This window comes from Bos indicus, chromosome 16 (genome assembly GCF_029378745.1).
Source record: "Bos indicus isolate NIAB-ARS_2022 breed Sahiwal x Tharparkar chromosome 16, NIAB-ARS_B.indTharparkar_mat_pri_1.0, whole genome shotgun sequence".
Lineage (NCBI taxonomy): Eukaryota > Metazoa > Chordata > Mammalia > Artiodactyla > Bovidae > Bos > Bos indicus.
In genome coordinates this window covers 18,633,261-18,653,930 of record NC_091775.1, presented here as the reverse complement: position 1 = coordinate 18,653,930, position 20,670 = coordinate 18,633,261, and the positions used below count along the sequence as shown (strand labels likewise).

At 38.0% G+C, this 20,670-nt stretch overlaps 1 pseudogene; it reads left to right on the top strand.

Annotated features, from left to right (window-relative positions):
• Positions 1 to 19,711, top strand: part of LOC109570119 (E3 ubiquitin-protein ligase MGRN1 pseudogene) — a 43,446-nt pseudogene extending 23,735 nt beyond the window's left edge.
• Positions 19,712 to 20,670: the final 959 nt, after the last annotated feature.

Below are 20,670 nucleotides of genomic sequence, written 5' to 3'. Positions count from 1 at the left end.
TGTCGAGATGCTTGAAAAAGTGGCAGTCAATAGGTTAGAGGTCAGATGAATATGGTGGATGAGGCAAAATTTTTTAGTCCAATTCATACACATTTTGAAGCACTGGTTGTGTGATGTGCGGTTGGGCCTTGTCAGGGAGAAGAATTGGGCCCTTTCTGTTAACCAGTGCTGACTGTAAGCATTGCAGTTTTGGGTGCATCTCATGGATTTGCTGAGCCTACTTCTCAGATGTAATGGTTTCACTGGGATTCAGAAACCTATAGTGGATCAGACCAGCAGCAGACCAGCAGAGAGTGACCATGACATTTTTGGGGGTCTAAATTTAGCTTTGGAAAGTGTTTTGGAGCTTCTCAGTGTAACCACCAAGCTGGTAATTGCCGGTTGTCATATAAAATCCACTTTTTGTCACACATCACAATCCAATTGAGAACTGGTTCATTGTTGTTGTGTAGAACTAGCGAAGATGAAACTTGAAAACAATGCTTTCACTTTCATGCATTGGAGAAGGAAATGGCAACCCACTCCAGTATTCTTGCCTGGAGAATCCCAGGGACGGCAGAGCCTGATGGGCTGCCATCTATGGGGTCGCACAGAGTTGGACACGACTGAAGCGATTTAGCAGCAGCAGCAGCAGCAAGAGGCACCCTCTTATCAAGCTTTTTCACCCTTTCAACTTGCTTTAAATACTGAAATAACCATAGAATGGTTGACATTGACTTCCTTGGCAACTATCATTGTGTAATTATATGAGGATCAGCTTTAAAGATAGCTCTCGGTTGGTTGTTGTCAACTTCTGATGTCCAGCCACTGTGGTCCGAATCTTTAAGGCTCTCATCTCCTTTGTAAGCCTTCTTGAAGCTTTTCTGCACTATACATTCATTAGCGGTTCTTATGCCAAGTACGTTATTGATGTTGTGAGCTGTTTCCTCTGCTTTACTTACCCATGTTGAATTTGGGTAAGAAAATCGCTTGAATTTGCTTTTTGTCTAACATTATTCCCCTAGTCTAAAATAAATATAAAATACACAGCAAGTAATGTCATTAGTTCAAAAACATAAAATGAGAAATGTGCATTAAAATGACGTATAACATAACCACATTTATTTAAGAACATATTCCAGTATCAAATGCCAAATCTCAACAAAGCAAAAGTGAAAGTGAAAGTGAAGTCGCTCAGTTGAGTCTGACTCTTTATGACCCTATGGACTGTTACATACCAGGCTCCTCTGTCCGTGGGATTTTCCAGGCAAGAGTACTGGTGTGTGCGGCCATTTCCTCCTCCAGGGGATCTTCTCAACCCAGGGATTGAACCCAGGTCTCCCATATTGTAGACATATGCTTTACCATCTGAGCCACCAGGGAAGTGACCAACAATGAGAAACCAAAATTAATTTTGTACCAACCTAATAGTCATAACCAATGAACATATAAATCTTGTATATGTTTCTACACTGAGGTATAGAACAGTCTTATGGACTCTGTGGGAGAGGGAGAGGGTGGGAAGATTTGGGAGAATGGCATTGAAATATGTAAAATACCATGTAAGAAACGAGTTGCCAGTCCAGGTTCGATGCACGATACTGGATGCTTGGGGCTAGTGCACTGGGACGACCCAGAGGGATGGTATGGGGAGGGAGGAGGGAGGAGGGTTCAGGATGGGGAACACATGTATACCTGTGGCGGATTCATTTTGATATTTGGCAAAACTAATACAATTATGTAAAGTTTAAAAGTAAAATAAAATTAGAAAAAAAAAATTATGCATTTAAAAAAAAAAATCAAAAGCAGTTTCCATTGTGGGGTTATTATACTGCAGAATTACTCTTGTAGGTGAATTCCTTCAGAAAATGGATTCCAGAGCAAGATTTCAGAAGTTGACTCAACAATAAGAAGCCAAATGGTGACTTTCACTCACGTGTATTTTTGTGTTTTGAAGGTAATAGGGTAACATTCAAAACATGGGAGAAAATGGTTGGCATGTGAACATCCAGTGAAGTATTAAAGTTTAGCAGATCCAAAGGTAATCCTCAGATAAATAGACAGAAATTGCTCTTAAAAGTACTATGTGGAGATTTTAATTCTAAATATGGAAAAAAATCAAAGGATTTCTTTTAAAGAATAAAGTAAGCTATAACTGGCAGTGAAAAAAGATTTACCACCTACCTATGAAAACAAGGTTTAGCTGCAGGTGAGTAAGTAAACATATCTGAAAAAGCTTTCAGAAGAATAAAACAACAAGGAGTGGAAATGGGAAAAAATGTCTCCCAGGGAACAAAGAAGACCATCTTTTCTATATCTCTGCAGGAGTGGCTATGACTGTGTCTATGAATACAGCATCCATGGAAAAAATAGACCTACATTCATTTTACAGAGAAGAGGAATATTTGAAGTATTGCTCTGGCCATTTTTTTTGTTTTGTTTTTATTGGTTTCTTTAAAAATGATTGTGTGATACTCCCTTTCTTAATAGGAAGTTTCTGGGTGGCAATGCTATTTTATAGAGGATTTTTGGTGATACACCATAGCACCAAATAGGCAATAAAGTGTCCATATTTGAGTCCTATTTTGGAGAGAATAAATTTGTCTACTGAGCAAGAGAAAGGCCATTTATCTTCTGAGTTATTAAAAACTTCTATCTCAACCTGATATGAGAAGAATAAATTCAATGAACCAGTAAATTAGAGGTTTAAATATACTGGAATAGAATAGATGAAAAAAGGCACAAGTACATGATACCACAAAAAAATTATGGGCTTTGAAGTCACACAGATCTGAGTCCAAATTTTAGTTAGCAAGTTAATCACCATATAACCTTGTAAAAGATAAATAATCTGTCTGAATCTTTGGCTTCTTTATATATATATATATATATATATATATATATATAAACTTGCAAAATGATAGCCATGATTTGAATTGATGTATGTAGGAACAATGTCTAGGAGCAGTGTCTGTCATCTAGTACTTCTCAAAAGTTATTATACGTCACATAATAACTATAGAATGAGCAATTAGTAAAATATCAACAGTTCCTAAAGTAAACCCTGCTGAATTCTGGTCCCTTGAGGTTGCTAAGAAAAAGAAAAGATTTCCATGTTGAATGCAAAATTGGATAGCGCTCTATTGGAAGGAACACACAGGTATTATTTTGCGGGTTATGAATTGAACATATCCAAAAATATCTTATGAATTGAACGCATCCAAAATTCAGACTTTGACTTACAACTGCCTTTTTGGTGTCTTCCTTTAACAACCTAAGAGGCATTTCAAAACTCACAGGGCCAAACTGGCACTCCTGGAGTCTACTGTACCACCACCGACACTGTTTTATGGACATACAGTCTCTCTACATGTACTGACCAGTTATCATCTCTGAAAATGTCAGCATCCCCCACACTAATGTTAAACCTTGAAGCTGGGTATTTCCTTTGATTATTCCCTCATTCTCAATTACTTCCACCCAATATTTTTTATCAGAAAGTTCTGTAATTTCTACCTCTTAACTATATCTGCAATCTACACTTACTCGTTCTTATTTCAACTGCCTGCGTATCATGCAGAGATTCCTTATATGGTGTCCAAAGGCTGCCAGAAGAGCCATGGATAGAGCTCTGATTAAATGTAATTAGTTTTCTTTAATGTCTTAGGTATTTATTTCATACAGTTAAAAAATATTATTTTGAAATGTTGTCTGTTGTTCTGAGCAGATTGCCACAGGGATCTTAGCTCTCTCTGAGAGTACATATTCTTTGGCCCTATAATTCACCCTAAGACATTTTGCAGAATAGGACTACGGTTGATCTTTTAAAAAAGTTTGCTTCTCCTTTGTTGTTGTTACTGATTTTAACTTTCCATCATGTTCCTGCAGCATTTCAGCTTGGCTTTCAGTGTGACAGCTAAATACAACACATACGGATGCTGAACTTGAAGTAAGTTTCTATTTTATTTAAATTAAGATACAGGATTTGTGTAAAGTGAAACTGAAGCAAAAGGCAGGGGCAGACCTGGTACATGTGTGCTTAGTCGCTTTATTTGTGTCCAACTCTTTGCGACCCCATGGACTGTAGCCCACCAGGCTCCTCTGTCCATGTGGATTCTTAGGTAAGAATACTGGAGTGGGTTGCCATGCCCTCCTCCAGGACATCTTCCTGACCCAGGGATTGAACCCAGGTCTCCTGCATTGCAGGTAGATTCTTTACCAGCTGAGCTACCAGGGCAGCCTGACCCAGCACATAATACTTCTTTTATACATGTTCCCTACTTCTGGGTGGTGTATGTGTCACAGATGTACCACTAATATTGCTTGTATGGGAGTCTTCTGTAATTACAAGAGGTTACACATTCTGTGCCACAGGCTTTTCATATTAAGAATTACATCCCCATTTAAGAACCACTCAACTTAATCTCCATGTCCTGTATGCTCTTGAAACAAACTCAGCGTCTATAAGACAGTGTCCTCATGAGAGTAAGAAAGCAGTCACATACAGAAATCTGGAGCTAGGGTGTCACTGGAGAGAAACTTCATGTTCACTTCTTGAGGACTAGACTTAGGGATGCAGGCACACAGGCAAATTTATTTCTATGTCCAAAGGAATAGGTATTACTTTCTCAATTTCCTATCATAATGGCCTCCAGGATAGTTTCAATAAAATGAACAGAGATTTAGGCAAAATTTTATGTATTTTTTACACAAGAATAGAAAGTATAGGTTTAACATCTGATGGAGCACCACTCAATATTCTGTTATGACTTCTAACATTTCCCTTTGTGGATATAGACTCTAACTTTATGACTTCTTCACTGACTATCTTGTGGGAAAGTAGCCATTTCTGATCATTTATAATCTATGTTAAATTAAAAAAATCAATTGCTGGCTTTCAAATGCCATTTAAACTATTAAGCCACTTGTTACCATTATAATACTTGAATGAGAAATTGGCAACATCTGCATGTATTAACAACCATATACCTTTTGCATTTCTGTTCTAATGGCTCCTCTGTGCATGGAATTCTCCAGGCAAGAAAATTGGAGTGTTTGCCATTTCCTTCTCCAGGGGATCGTCCCAACCCAGGGATTGAGCCCATGTCTCCCACACTGCAGGCAGATTCTTTACTTTCTGAGCTGCCAGGGAAGCCCCTGTAATGACTCAACTCAAGCTTGAGAATTAGAGCGATTTTTTTTTAATACAAATGTTTTTAATTTTAAATGTAATTTTTCAATCCAACAAAGAAAACATGTCCTTCAAGAAATATTGCTTTCATTAAAGAAAAGATGTGCTAATGAGGCAAATCAATATTTCTGCATGACAAGGGTTCTTCCAATTTAATCCATACCAACATATTTATATTCATGCAAAACATCTCTTATCTTGGCCATTCTTACTTAGATTTAATTAAGTTGCCTTGACTTGAAGCCCTTAGATGTAGTTCTCATCAAAAGCCCTGATGATTTTTAGAACAGAAATCATTGCAGCTTGGTGGCTTTAGGACTGTAGGTTTTTGCTGCTGATATTAATGAGACAGGTCATTAGTGGAAGCTTCACTCTATATGGTAGATAAAAATAATGCATTCAGGGAGATATACTGAGTTAGGAGAAAAGCTTTTGACTTTTGGTCCAAACTTTTCTCTTATCAAACAAAATATTTTTATATTCTGAATTCACATTTGATATCCATTATGAAAGCCAGCCCTAAGGAAAGTGGGAATCCTTAATATCATATTTACAATTTTGCGCCATCCTCTTGACTTCTTTTTAATACTACTGTATTCTCCTGGGTGATTTTATCAGTGAATCAGAACTTTGACAACAGTTGCATAAAGGTAACTATGTTGTTCTATGTAGCATCAGTTTCTGGTGGTCAAATTATTGTAGATGATGACCAAAGTCCTTAAATCAGATGTCTTGACTTTAGTAGGAAGTATCATCTGAAACTGTATTGACATGCATATAACACTCCATCATGGCTCTTATATTAGTTTCTGCATGTGTGGTGGTAGATTTGCTTTCCATCCCTGTGTTGGTCATTTTATGCCTTAAGCAAAACTCTCTCCAGGATTAGCTTATTTAGGATGAATAGGTCAAGCAGGGTATGGAAGCCAGAACAATGAAATTCCTTATCATCAGTGGCACAGAAGGCTGCAAATCCTTCTAGAAATAGGTGCTTAGGGATACTATATGAGCATCTTCAATAGCCTTAAAATAGTGCTTTTTAATGCATGTTCAACAGTGAAATTCATACAAGAATCTTATGTTATGCTGCAATGTGTAGATTTTAAATTATTCATTTAACCTGATTCAGTAATTCTTGGGGAAAACAAGATGCAAATCAGTGAAATATGAGTATTTTCTTGCTTCAATTTTATAGGAACTCATTAAAATGAGAAATCATGGGGAGGGACTTTAATATTCTTGCAAAAACAAATACCTAAATTATGAATATAACTGTTGGATTGTTTGTCTATGATAAATCATCTCTTGAAAGAATGTCTTATACTGTAAAAACTTTCCCTTTTTGTTTATTAGATTTTAATTCACAGATTAATATAGTTTTTTAAGCAATATATGCAAATATGTGTATATATAGATATTTTAAAATAAAAACTGCATATCTATCAGTATAAAATCTGTCAGTGCATAAGTATTCCAATGAACATTTAATAATATTATGTTCTTACATTTTATACTTCAAGTTATACCATGAAATAAACAAAATACAAGTTACACACATATTTATATATATTTTTAAAATTATCTTCAGTTATATTCATGTGTCCCTTAAATATGATTCTTAGAAAAGAAAATGCTCTTTTAAAAACAATGTTCCAAAGTTAGGTACTTCCTTTTCAGGGGAGTTGTTTGATGAAATTAGTATCTGTGGGTATATTTACAACTTTTGCCATCTGATGATTTCTCTTGTTTTGTTCAGTGTAAGTCTCACATCAATGTTTGTAAAATTATTTCAGGTAAATTATCAGCTCAAAAAGTCAGGGTACTATGTTTATAAATAAACGGGCACTCCAAAGATATTCTTAAAGAGTGCATAGGCTATAATACCAATTTCAAGTAGTTTGCAGATGTTTTCGAGAAAAATCAATTGTAACAACATTGTATTAGCCGCATGAAAGCTTTTAAGTTACAAATGGTTGCTCAAACTCCTGCTACTGCTGTAGCTTCCTCCAGCTACTATTTGGGCCCCCTGGATCAGATATCCTCAATATGAGGATTAGGAGAATATGTTGCCTCACCAATTTAGGGACAACGCCCCAGTCAGCTTGGAAGTAGTTATGGAATGAGAACGATGCCCCTTTTCCCTAGGCAACATAATTCTCCTAAAAAGAAAAGGGGGGAATGAGAGAGTCAGTTCCTAGGCAGGTTGATAGGTAGTCTAGGGGTCCCCAAGGAGAGAGGGATCTGGAATTCTCAAGGAGGAAGAAAGGACAAACTTTTTTTCTTTCTCCACATTCCTTAGGATTATATAACAAAATGTATCCTGCCTAAGGACAGTCTTTGGATTCAACCTTCTGTTATCTTAAAATGTTAATTATGGGAGTAGACCTGGTCTTTACAAGGATGTATCTTGCCTGAGGACAGTGTTATCTTAAAATGTAAATTATGGGAGTAGGTCTGATGAGGTCTTTACAACCTCCAGAGAGTCTTTGGATTATATAACTTCATTGTTAACACTAGCAAGCGGGTACTCTTTCTGCCCCCTTCTGATGCCTATGTCAGAAGCTTTCTCTATCTCCTTTATACTTTAATAAAACTTTATTACACATACACACACAAAAAAATAAAAATAAGTGAAAAAAATAAAATCATATAACAATGAATAGAGAAGGAGGATGTTAGGGAAACCCATGAACTGGAGATATAAGAACCTGAGGCTAATTTTAACCTCTAACAAATTAGATGACTAATTACAACCACCGTGGTTCTTTGTTTTCACATTAAAATATCAAGAGGGGTGACAAGAAGTCTGTGACTACTTTGGTTTTAATATCCTGTGATTTGGTAAATGAAAAGAACCATTATGATTTGAAATTGTCAGGAGAGGCTTCATAACAAAGGTATGGCTTTATGAGCCATGATTGTTATAAGTGCTCTGGTTAAGCAAAGAGGAGGAAAGAGGCATTTCTGTTGAGGCATGGATCAGCAGAAAAGGAAATCAGTCAGAAGGAAACATTAGATGGGGAGGGGACCTGCCTCTCTGGAGAAAAAAAAAAAGAGTGCATACAATCTAGGTAGTAACTGCTGGGTTTTAAGAGAGTGCTGGAGGGACGAGGCTTGAGTTTTTGGATGAGAAGCTTGGACTGCACTTGATATGAAATAAAAAGCCATACGCAGCTGGGAGCATGGAAGTAGCATCCTGAAATCTGCCTTTATGACTCACAATTCAGGATGAACTGGCAAGTGGCAATAAGAAAGAATGTCCATCAGGAGGTCATGGCATTATGTTATCCAAGTTTAAACGGATGCATGCTCAGAGTGCTGACAGTTAAAAGAAAGGAACAGCATACGTGCAGCAGCCACTTAAAAAAAAATTGAGGAAATTTGGGGATAATTAAACTTACTGAAGAGTATGATAGAAAGTCTATGTGCATTGCTATCTGGACTTCATCTAATTCTATAGTTTATTGCTACCTGCAATTTAATGATATTTCTATCTTGCAACTTTTTAAAATACTTCTCTATACATTTAATTAAAATTTTCATTTAAAAATCTGTCTTTATATTTAGCATCACTCTGTTTGGCAATCTGCTATTGAAAGCCAAGAGAGATGAAAATAGTATTGGAGCAAGTCCTATGTGAGCTGCGTACTTGTTTACTATGTCACCTTAAACAAACTGACACTTTGCTATTAAGAAAAATTATCCAAAATTTGGAAATAGAGCAAAAAGATAATGGTATATGTCTTGTCAATGTATTCCTGAAGCATATTCTAAAAGAACTACCAAAGTTTAATTTTCTAGAGGAGTATATCAATATTTGATTAAATGTTTATTATTGATTAAGGCTCAGATCTGAACCTGTAGATTTCTGACCAGTAAAAAATATTACTTCAACTATTACATTTTTATTTCCCTGGAGAACAGTACCCATTTTTGTATCCATTGATAAGTTATTTTCAATATCATTTTGTCTAAAAGACTACTAAAAGCTCCATTTGTCAAACTTTTATAGAACCAGCTTAACTACTTTATAGTTACCCTCCTACTAAACTAAGGAAATCATTGACTCCCAGTAACTAAATATTCATGTCAAAGTTCTTTATAAACATTATACTTGGCTACCTCAATTCCCTTGCTTTATTTTTTTTTCTTTTTTTAATTTTATTTTATTTTTAAACTTTACAATATTGTATTAGTTTTGCCAAACATCAAAATGAATCTGCCACAGGTATACCCGTGCTCCCCATCCTGAACCCTCCTCCCTCCTCCCTCTCCATACCCTCCCTCTGGGTCGTCCCAGTGCACCAGCCCCAAGCATCCAGTATCGTGCATTGAATCTGGACTGGCGACTCGTTTCCTACATGATATTACACATGTTTCAATGCCATTCTCCCAAATCTCCCCACCCTCTCCCTCTCCCTCTCCCACAGAGTCCATAAGACTGATCTATACATCAGTGTCTCTTTTGCTGTCTCGTACACAGGGTTATTGTTACCATCTTTCTAAATTCCATATATATGCATTAGTATACTGTATTGGTGTTTTTCTTTCTGGCTTACTTCATTCTGTATAATAGGCTCCAGTTTCATCCACCTCATTAGAACTGATTCAAATGTATTCTTTTTAATGGCTGAGTAATACTCCATTGTGTATATGTACCACTGCTTTCTTATCCATTCATCTGCTGATGGGCATCTAGGTTGCTTCCATGTCCTGGCTATTATAAACAGTGCTGCGATGAACATTGGGGTACACGTGTCTCTTTCCCTTCTGGTTTCCTCAGTGTGTATGCCCAGCAGTGGGATTGCTGGATCATAAGGCAATTCTATTTCCAGTTTCTTAAGGAATCTCCACACTGTTCTCCATAGTGGCTGTACTAGTTTGCATTCCCACCAAGAGTGTAAGAGGGTTCCCTTTTCTCCACACCCTCTCCAGCATTTATTGCTTGTAGACTTTTGGATTGCAGCCATTCTGACTGGTGTGAAATGGTACCTCATAGTGGTTTTGATTTGCATTTCTCTGATAATGAGTGATGTTGAGCATCTTTTCATGTGTTTGTTAGCCATCTGTATGTCTTCTTTGGAGAAACGTCTATTTAGTTCTTTGGCCCATTTTTTGATTGGGTCATTTATTTTTCTGGAGTTGAGCTGTAGGAGTTGCTTGTATATATTTGAGATTAGTTGTTTGTCAGTTGCTTCATTTGCTATTATTTTCTCCCATTCTGAAGGCTGCCTTTTCACCTTGCTTATAGTTTCCTTTGTTGTGCAGAAGCTTTTAAGTTTAATTAGGTCCCATTTGTTTATTTTTGCTTTTATTTCCAATATTCTGGGAGGTGGGTCATAGAGGATCCTGCTGTGATGTATGTCGGAGAGTTTTGCCTATGTTCTCCTCTAGGAGTTTTATAGTTTCTGGTCTTATGTTGAGATCTTTAATCCATTTTGAGTTTATTTTTGTGTATGGTGTTAGAAAGTGGTCTAGTTTCATTGTTTTACAAGTGGTTGACCAGTTTTCCCAGCACCACTTGTTAAAGAGATTGTCTTTAATCCATTGTATATTCTTGCCTCCTTTGTCAAAAATAAGGTGTCCATATGTGTGTGGATTTATCTCTGGGCTTTCTATTTTGTTCCATTGATCAATATTTCTGTCTTTGTGCCAGTACCATACTGTCTTGATGACTGTGGCTCTGTAATAGAGCCTGAAGTCAGGTAGGTTGATTCCTCCAGTTCCCTTCTTCTTTCTCAAGATAGCTTTGGCTATTCGAGGTTTTTTGTATTTCCATACAAATTGTGAAATTATTTGTTCTAGCTCTGTGAAGAATACCATTGGTAGCTTGATGGGGATTGCATTGAATCTATAAATTGCTTTGGGTAGTATACTCATTTGCACTATATTGATTCTTCCAATCCATGAACGTGGTATATTTCTCCATCTATTAGTGTCCTCTTTGATTTCTTTCACCAGTGTTTTATACTTTTCTATATATAGGTCTTTAGTTTCTTTAGGTAGATATATTCCTAAGTATTTTATTCTTTCTGTTGCAATGGTGAATGGAATTGTTTCCTTAATTTCTCTTTCTGTTTTTCATTGTTAGTGTATAGGAATGCAAGGGATTTCTGTGTGTTGATTTTATATCCTGCAACTTTACTATAATCATTGATTAGTTCTAGTAATTTTCTGGTGGAGTCTTTAAGGTTTTCTATGTAGAGGATCATGTCTCTTCAAATAGTGAGAGTTTTACTTCTTCTTTTCCAATTTGGATTCCTTTTATTTCTTTTTCTGCTCTGATTGCTGTGGCCAAAACTTCCAAAACTATGTTGAATAGTAAAGGTGAAAGTGGGCACCCTTGTCTTGTTCCTGACTTTAGAGGAAATGCTTTCAATTTTTCACCATTGAGGATAATGTTTGCTGTGGGTTTGTCATATATAGCTTTTATTATGTTGAGGTATGTTCCTTCTATTCCTGCTTTCTGGAGAGTTTTTATCATAAATGGATGTTGAATTTTGTCAAAGGCTTTCTCTGCATCTATTGAGATAATCATATGGTTTTTATTTTTCAATTTGTTAATGTGGTATATTACATTGATTGATTTAAATTATATCTATTTCAGACTGTGTAAATGATTTACCAAAGTTATAGACTAGGGAAAGAGTTATAGCATACACACACACACACACACACACACACGAGTGAATCCTGAACCTGACTACTCTTAAAATTCCTCTACTCTTCCTATAAGGAGGACCAACTTTCTAACCTGTGCTCTAAAATCTTTAATGTTACTATTAGATCCCTCTTTTTCCTGATATTTTCCTCCTTTTCCTAATTAGTGATAATTTCCCTTGTTCTCAAACAAAAAGAAATACATATTAGTTCCCCAAAGGCTAGTTCAGTGAGCATTTTAATATATCAATTTATTAAGACTATACCTCAGTGCCGTCACACACATAATCAAATACAACTGCCAAAAAGAATATCTATAATAGAGATATGCTCTTTAATAGACTGGAATTTCATATGAAGCCAAGAAAATGTTTTGTGGAATGAGGATATTAAAAAACATGGAAAGATTTGAGAAGTGGGGACAAAAATACTTTTCACTTCCAAAGGGAACCAGGAAGAATCAATATTCCTCCTAGGAGAGCCCCAAATCTGTCAAGATATGTTTAAGTTTGCAGGAACACCTAGAGATGAGCTTAAACATATGAAAGAATATTATTAAGAAGTCTTTGAGGAAAAGCATAGAGGAGAAAGTAAAGTATCTGGACAACATAAAAATAAATTAAGAAGAGAACCTACAACCAGAAAAGTTTATATTTGGCCAAGTAGTAAGAATGAGACAGATGAAAAATGTGTGGTAACGTGTCTGGCATGAGGAAGTCTTTATGAAGATTAGGATTCAGCATTGCGAACATAGAAAACTCATCAATCAGAATATAAAATGCCAATAATGATAGAAATGATGTATCTGTGTTAATAGTAGGAAGTCTTGCCTCATAGAGGTATTTGGACATAATAAATGTCAAGGGTAAACAAGATGCTAAGAAGGTGTATCAACACCTGACAAAGATAAATTTAGTCTTGGTGACATATTTGGATATAAATTCCAGGAGAAAGAGCAAAGCAGCTGGTGACATCTGGGAGCTAGCCTGGCACTCTCAGCTCTAGGCATTGCTACCAGCTGGCCTGACTCTTGCAGATGATCTTAGTTTTTCTCCTGTACAATATGGACTTTTTCCCAGAGCACCAACATCAGATAAGGATAACCAGCAACTGAGAAGAATCGAGGCAAACTTAAGACCACTTTGCCATAATCAGATCTAAACACAAGGTAAAGAAAAAACAGTGTAAAACTCCTAAAATGACCAAATGAACCACCTACTCTGGCTAATATAAATGACTGCAGCTTACAAAAATCAATAGAAGCATTTGTTTCACTCTATCCCCCACCCCCACATCTTCTAGGGAGAAGGCAATGGCACCCCACTCCAGTACTCTTGCCTGGAAAATTCCATGGAAAGAGCTTCATAGGCTGCAGTCCATGGGGTCGCTAAGAGTCAGACATGACTGAGCGGCTTCACTTTCACTTTTCACTTTCATGCATTGGGGAAGGAAATGGCAACCCACTCCAGTGTTCCTGCCTGGATAATCCCAGAGATGGGGGAGCCTGGAGGGCTGCTGTCTGTGGGGTCGCACAGAGTCGGACATGACTGAAGTGACTTAGCAGCAGCAGCAGCCACATCTTCTAAATAAGAATTATTAAAAGACTCAACTATAGAATTATCTCTGCTTCCAGACAACATCCAGTTCAGAGCAAAGTCCTACTTCTTTTTTTTAAATTAAAAACTTTTTTTTTTTTGCCACACCATGTGGCATATAGGATCTTAGTTCTCCAGCCAGGGATCAAACCCGTATCCCCTGCATTGGAAGGCAGAGGCATAACCACTGGACCACCAGGGAAGTCTAAAGTCCTACTTCTTTGTATGCTCTTGAAAGCCACTTAACCCAAACCTGAATTCTAAAACGTTTTTCTAGCTTCCTTATATTGAAATATCCCTCAGTTCCCCAAGGTGTGCAGTGTGCCTTGTGACATGGAATCAGTAAACATAACTTTGACACAGGTGTGTTCCTTATGGTCTTTGGCTCCAGAGAACTGACAGCTATATTAGAAGTCATTTCCTCATAGAATAGTCACTCAGAGAGTACTATCATTATGTTCAGTCTAGAATTTTCAAAGAAAGCTCAGCTTTTTATGTTCATTTTAGTGGAAATCTTCAGCAAGAAAACTTGAGAGAGAGCCGGTGCCCAGGATCCTGAGCAAGCAAATCCTGCAGCGAATAGCAGAGGACAAGGTCTCACAAGGTCACTGAGGCATGGAAATGGACAGACCATATGGCTGACCAAAGACACTTAGCACTTACTTGCTGAGGTGCCACTGAAAACATTTTGGCCCTGATGATCTTGGTTGAACCATATGAAGTGACAAAAATTTGTCTTGCCAAGGCACAGATAAATCTAAGAATCAGACCTAAAACATGTCAAGTAGTCTCCATTGCTGTATCTTCTCCTAAACCGAGATCCACATATTAATTTTTTGAATCTTATTCTTTGAACTTCAAGAAAAGGAATGAGAACAGGTCAAAAAAATGTGACAGGTTCTCCCTAAAATCTATGATGATATGGTTCAATCTATTCATGCTGAACCTTCTAAAAATTGCTGACAACTTATCCTCAACATCAGAACCTAAGAAATAGTCTAGATCTTGATCTAAGATCATTAACACTCATTTAACTGTTTGTATTTGGGGGTGGATGGGAGAAGTCCTTGGAGGAAAGTTTTTATTTCTTTAACACAACTTCTGACAATATAGCTGCTTGTGAGAACTGTGAAAATAACAACATCAAGGCTCCACCTGAGACTAAATGAATTATAATCGCTGTGGCTGGGATCTGGCACTGTTCTTTTTGAAGAGTACCCTGTTAGGGAAAGCTGATCATCGCTGAAGACACAATGAACTTGACTCCTGTTAATCAGCAGAGCTGTTACTTTCCTTGAAAAAGATCAGAGGGATACTGACCAGAAAACAGGGGGCACTTCACGAGTTGTACCAATACTATACAACCATCCAGGATGAATGAGACCAGGTGTAAATCTCCCATTGTCAATAAGAATAAATACTAGCTACAATCCCTCCAAACCTCTGAAATAATCAAAACAATATTTTAATGGTGTTTACCCAAAACGTATGCCAAATTCAAAGTCCAAAATATTCTCAGTTTTCTTTTTCATGTTTTAATTTTTGTTTAACCTACTTTGTTGTCTGTTCAAGTTTACTAGCACAGAATAAATCAAGTAAATGAGGAAGGAATAAACAAACACCAATAATATAAAATGCGTCAGATTTTCTCCCACTCTAAAAATAAATATTTAAAACACTCAACCAGATGTCAGCAAAAAATGGCAGAGTAAGAGCCTCCAAAAATTCTTTTCTCCATAAAAGCAGTGATAAAATTGGCAGAAAGAAAATGTTAGAATCAATTTTTAACAACTCTGTAAATTAACCAGAGATTAACAAGGATCCAGGAAGGAGCTATTCAAGAAAAATGGCTAAATCTTGGTAGCAACGGCAAACTTTGTGGTATTTTGATGTGCCTAATACCTATTTCCAATCTCCAGCTCTGTAATCTGTAGTCTATAATCACAGTGAAAGTCATGCTTAGGCTGACAGCCACCAGGGGAGACAGAATGGGGTTGGAGCTTTCTTGACAGTCTTATTCCCCAAGAACTGTCATTCTTTGACTTCTCTGATGGTCCCTGGAAGATTCCCAAAGACATTCTTGAACATCTAACCGAGTATGGAAAACACTTTCCCCAAGAAAACACAGATAAAGTAATGAGTAACACCATTAGAGATAAAAATATAGGTACATACAAAATGTAATATAAATATAACTTTGTTTATAATTCTTATTTTTTTCTATCAGACTTAAAAGTAAAATGCATCATCTAAAAATTATAAATGTGTGCTGATGGGCACACAATGGATATAGATATAATTTGTTTGAGAACAATAGAACAAAAGATGATGAATGGAATAACAATGTTTTTATCCACAACTGACATTAAAATGGTATTGATCCAAACTAGATTGTTAAAATTAAGACAGTAATTTTAATCTCCAGGACAACCACTAAGAGCATAATGTAAAATGGTACCCCCTAAAATGATCAGTATGTTAAAATGAAATACTATTGTACTCACATAGTTTCATGGCCCTGTGTGTTTCCCTGCTCCCACTAGTAAAGTTATTCTCAATAGTATGGGATGATGATAATTCCATGGGGTAACTTGTGGAGTCTAAATGTGCTAGAGGATTCCTACAATTCATTAGCTGTCTCTAGAAAGGAATATACCTATAAATCTTAGTCCCCAGGCCTTACCTTAGTGTCAGACTGAGAGGGTAACATGTAGGAAGGCCAGAGGTCCCAAGTGACAGAAGGAAATAAATTGCAACTTTTTTTCCTTCTCTAAACAAAATTAAAAGAGACTTCTTTTAATTCTGTGTTGAGGACACCAGGTTCTGCCTTGATCTAACCAATGCATTTTTCTTATGGAAATGTTTTTCTTAAGCTATGTTAATGAAACTGTGTATTTCCTTTGGAATTTGCCTTTTTTTCAAATGGTCCTGCCTAAGACTAACATTTTTTCTTTTCTCAAACCTTGGGCTGGTAATGGCTCAACAAAAGAATCAGATCAGATCAGATCAGATCAGTCGCTCAGTCGTGTCCAACTCTTTGCGACCCCATGAATCGCAGCACTCCAGGCCTCCCTGTCCATCACCAACTCCCTGAGTTCGCTGAGACTCACGTGCATCGAGTCAGTGATGCCTAACTGAAGCAGAAGATATTAGGAATACACAGAAGAACTGTACAAAAAAGATCTTCACGACCCAGATAATCACGATGGTGTGATCACTGACCTAGAGCCAGACATCCTGGAATGTGAAGTCAAGTGGACCTTAGAAAGCATCACTACGAACAAAGCTCGTGGAGGTGATAGAATTCCAGCTGAGCTATTCCAAATCCTGAAAGATGATGCTGTGAAAGTGCTGCACTCAATATGCCAGCAAATTTGGAAAACTCAGCAGTGGCCACAGGACTGGAAAAGGTCAGTTTTCATTCCAATCCTAAAGAAAGGCAATGCCAAAGAATGCTCAAACTACTGCACAGTTGCACTCATCTCACAGGCTAGTAAAGGAATGCTCAAAATTCTCCAAGCCAGGCTTCAGCAATACGTGAACCATGAACTTCCAGATGTTCAAGCTGGTTTTAGAAAAGGCAGAGGAACCAGAGATCAAATTGCCAACATCCACTGGATCATGGAAAAAGCAAGAGAGTTCCAGAAAAACAAAACAATATTCATGTCAATTGTTTTAAGGCCAGGGGATGACACACCTTCTGCCATCCTATCTCAAAAATGCATACTGTTGGAGAGCGGCCTGGTGAAACTCCCTCAGCTCCGAGGTGTCTTTCTTTCTAACAGACATAAAATGCCTTGCTAAAAACAAAGGGGCATTCTTTCTGTCCCCTTCTGATGTCTATCTCAGAAGCTTTCCCTACTTGTATTATACTTTAATAAAACTTTGCTACACAAAAAGCTCCAAGTAGTCAAGCCTCATCTCTGACCCCGGATCAAAATCCTCTCTTCCGGAGGCCATGCATCCTAGCATAACACACGGCTCGCAGTAGCAACCTTTCAAAACCCAGGTCAAAAGTATTCACCAGAGCTTTCCTGGTGAAGAATCCACCTGCCAGTGCAGGAGACATGGGTTCTATCCCTGGTCTGGGAAGATCCCACATGCCATGGAGCAACTAAGCCAATGTACCACCACTATCGAGTCTGTGCCGTAGACCCTGGGAGCTGCAGCTACCCAGCCTGCATATCCTGCAGCCCATGCTCTGCAACAACAGAAGTCACCACTATGAAAAGCCCTCACACCACAAATAGAGAGTAACCCCCACTCTCTGTGATTAGACAAAAATCTGCTCATCAACGAAGACCCAGCACAGCCAAAAGTTAATAAACAAATATAATTTTTAAAAAGTAGTCACGAGCTGGCTTTGGAAAAAGAGACACAAACAATAGGATAGATGCTGTAAACTTGGGTTGAATGTTACAATTCTTTCTCCTGACAATTTAAACCTTCACTTCTGTGGCCCAGTAGGCTTGATGTGGATCCAGAGTAGTCTCTGATTCTTGTAATGATGGTGAGAAACAAAGTGGTGGGAGAGGTGTGAGGACCTTGAGCTCTCTTCAGGGGTTTGCAAGCATCAGAGGGCACAGGGTGTGTTGGAGAATTTCATTTCACAAGCAGAGTTCTCGGTTTTTAGATAAATGACAGCAATTGTGGATGCATGGATGACCCAGTTGTCATTTGTTTGTTCTACTTGGCTCTTTTATTGGTCACCTGCAGCTCTTCAAGCCTTGTCATTTCTGTTGGCAGCAGGCTTGGGATCTTTTGGTGATTACAAAATAATTGCACCACAGGAGCACAAACCACAGGGCCGTGGTGTGTGGGATGGAGTTGGGTACCTACTAGGCCAGACACAAGTGACTTATGAATGGGCACTTAGGAATTGCTTATTAGATTTTTTACCCTCTCTTAGTATTACTGCAATTTGAATTTATTAACTGGTTTCAGTTGAAAAAGTGGAGCTAATATTTATAGAAAATACAAAACTCTATGTTTATTCTTAAGATTTTTTGTTCTATCACAGAAACCTAGACGTTTGAAAGTAAAAGGAAGAATGAAAATGCTAAAAGTCTTCTTTTGGATTGTGGAAAACATAAGATGGAACTATATCTTAAATTCTTTGAAGCCCAATTAACTTATTAACCTCACGCTAACCAGGAGAGATAGTAAAAGCCCCATAGAAATAGTTACCAAATATATAAATCACGAAATCATCTGCTGTTTCCCATTGTGTGAAAAATACTTTTGCATAGTAGGAATACTAATAAGATCTGATATCACAAAAATTTACAAGTATAGCATTCCTCTAAGGTTTTTCCCATTAATTTCAACCAAATATATTGAGTCCCTACTAGGTACCTAGGTCTGTAATCAGCACTGGGGAAGCAAATGTAATTAAGACACTGGCGATATATGTCATCAGGCTTCGCTGGTGGGCAATCGCCCAGTCCAGTTCCCTTACGTCACGCCTGCGCCCCACGAGCCCGTGAAGACGCTGAGGAGCCTGGTGAACATCCGCAAAGACTCCCTCCGGCTCGTGAGGTACAAGGACGGCGCCGACAGCCCCACTGAGGACGGCGAGAAGCCCCGCGTCCTCTACAGCCTGGAGTTCACCTTCGACGCCGACGCCCGGGTGGCCATCACTGTCTACTGCCAGGCGGTGGAGGAGTTCCTGAACGGGACTGCCGCGTACAGCCCCAAGAGCCCGGCCCTGCAGTCCGAGACCATCCACTACAAGCGCGGTGTGAGCCAGCAGTTCTCGCTGCCCTCCTTCAAGATCGACTTCTCGGAGTGGAAGGACGACGAGCTGAACTTTGACCTGGACCGGGGCGTGTTTCCAGTGGTCATCCAGGCCGTGGTGGATGAGGGGGATGTTGTGGAAGTGACCGGCCATGCCCACGTGCTCTTGGCCGCCTTTGAAAAGCACGTGGATGGCAGCTTCTCCGTGAAGCCTTTAAAGCAGAAGCAAATCGTGGACCGGGTTAGCTACTTGCTGCAGGAGATCTATGGCATCGAGAACAAGAACAACCAGGAGACCAAGCCCTCGGACGAGGAGAACAGCGACAACAGCAACGAGTGCGTGGTGTGCCTGTCTGACCTGCGGGACACGCTGATCCTCATGCAATGCAGGAAACGCAAGTTTGATCCTTGGGTTGGAAAGATCTCCTGGAGAAGAAAATGCCAGCCCATCCCTCTATTCTTAGCTGGAAAATCCCATGGACAGAGGAGCCTGGCAGGCCACAGTCTATGGGGTTGCAAAAAGAGTCAGGCGTGACTTGGCAACTAAACAGCAAATCTGTAATCACTCAGGTAGCTTACAGCTTGTTGGTAAAAATGAATCTATAATATAATTTGATCAGTGCAGTATGGAGTTATCTTGCTTGGAAAAAATTAAGCCTTTACATTTGTTTTTCATATATCCCTTAGAAAGACGGGTGCACTAATTTTTACATTGGTATTCTTTCCTTGCCTGAGTATCCTTGAAACCATATCTATTTCAACTAATTCATAAATCTGATGCTGGCTATAATAGGGTTTTACCTTGCTAGCTATCAGATTTATCCCTTATAATTTCTGTATTATTTCCATTACTTGTGTCCTTTCTTCGTGCTTTCTTACATCTTGTTCTTTCTCCATTTCCAGTTAACTTTTAAAAATGTCTCTATTAAATATTAATGTCTTGCTCCTGTTTAGTGATGTTCATATGTTTCCCTTTGCAATGTTCCAATGATTATTTTTGATGGTGTTATTATCCTGCATGCTATGAGAAGTATAAATGATATTAAAGTATTAAGATGACTATCATTAGATTTAGGTGTTCCTATGACAAGTGGTAATGTAGGCAAGACTACTGAATTGAGTATGCATTTTATTTCTTTAGGCTCAAATTAGATAACACAGATTTTGCACTCTGTATTTGAGGGTGACAGTAGTTTCTTTGCTTTTCAATAGTCAATGTGTCCAGCTGCTAAAATGTCCACAATTCTTTAGAAATATTTTTTCAGCTTATTTTCTACTCTCAATGATCTTGAAATCATTAAGGGAGATGATTGAAACGGTAGTTCATTTCATTTCTTTCTCAAAGGAAGAAGAAAACTTAATAAGGAGTTGTTAAATAAGCTGTATTAAAATTTCAGTACAAAAAAATATTTGAAAAATGGCCTAGAATATGTTGTCAGGCTTATTGACAGAATGACATAATCATGTTTAACAAGCTACTGACAGCCACAGAGGTAAATAAATACAAAA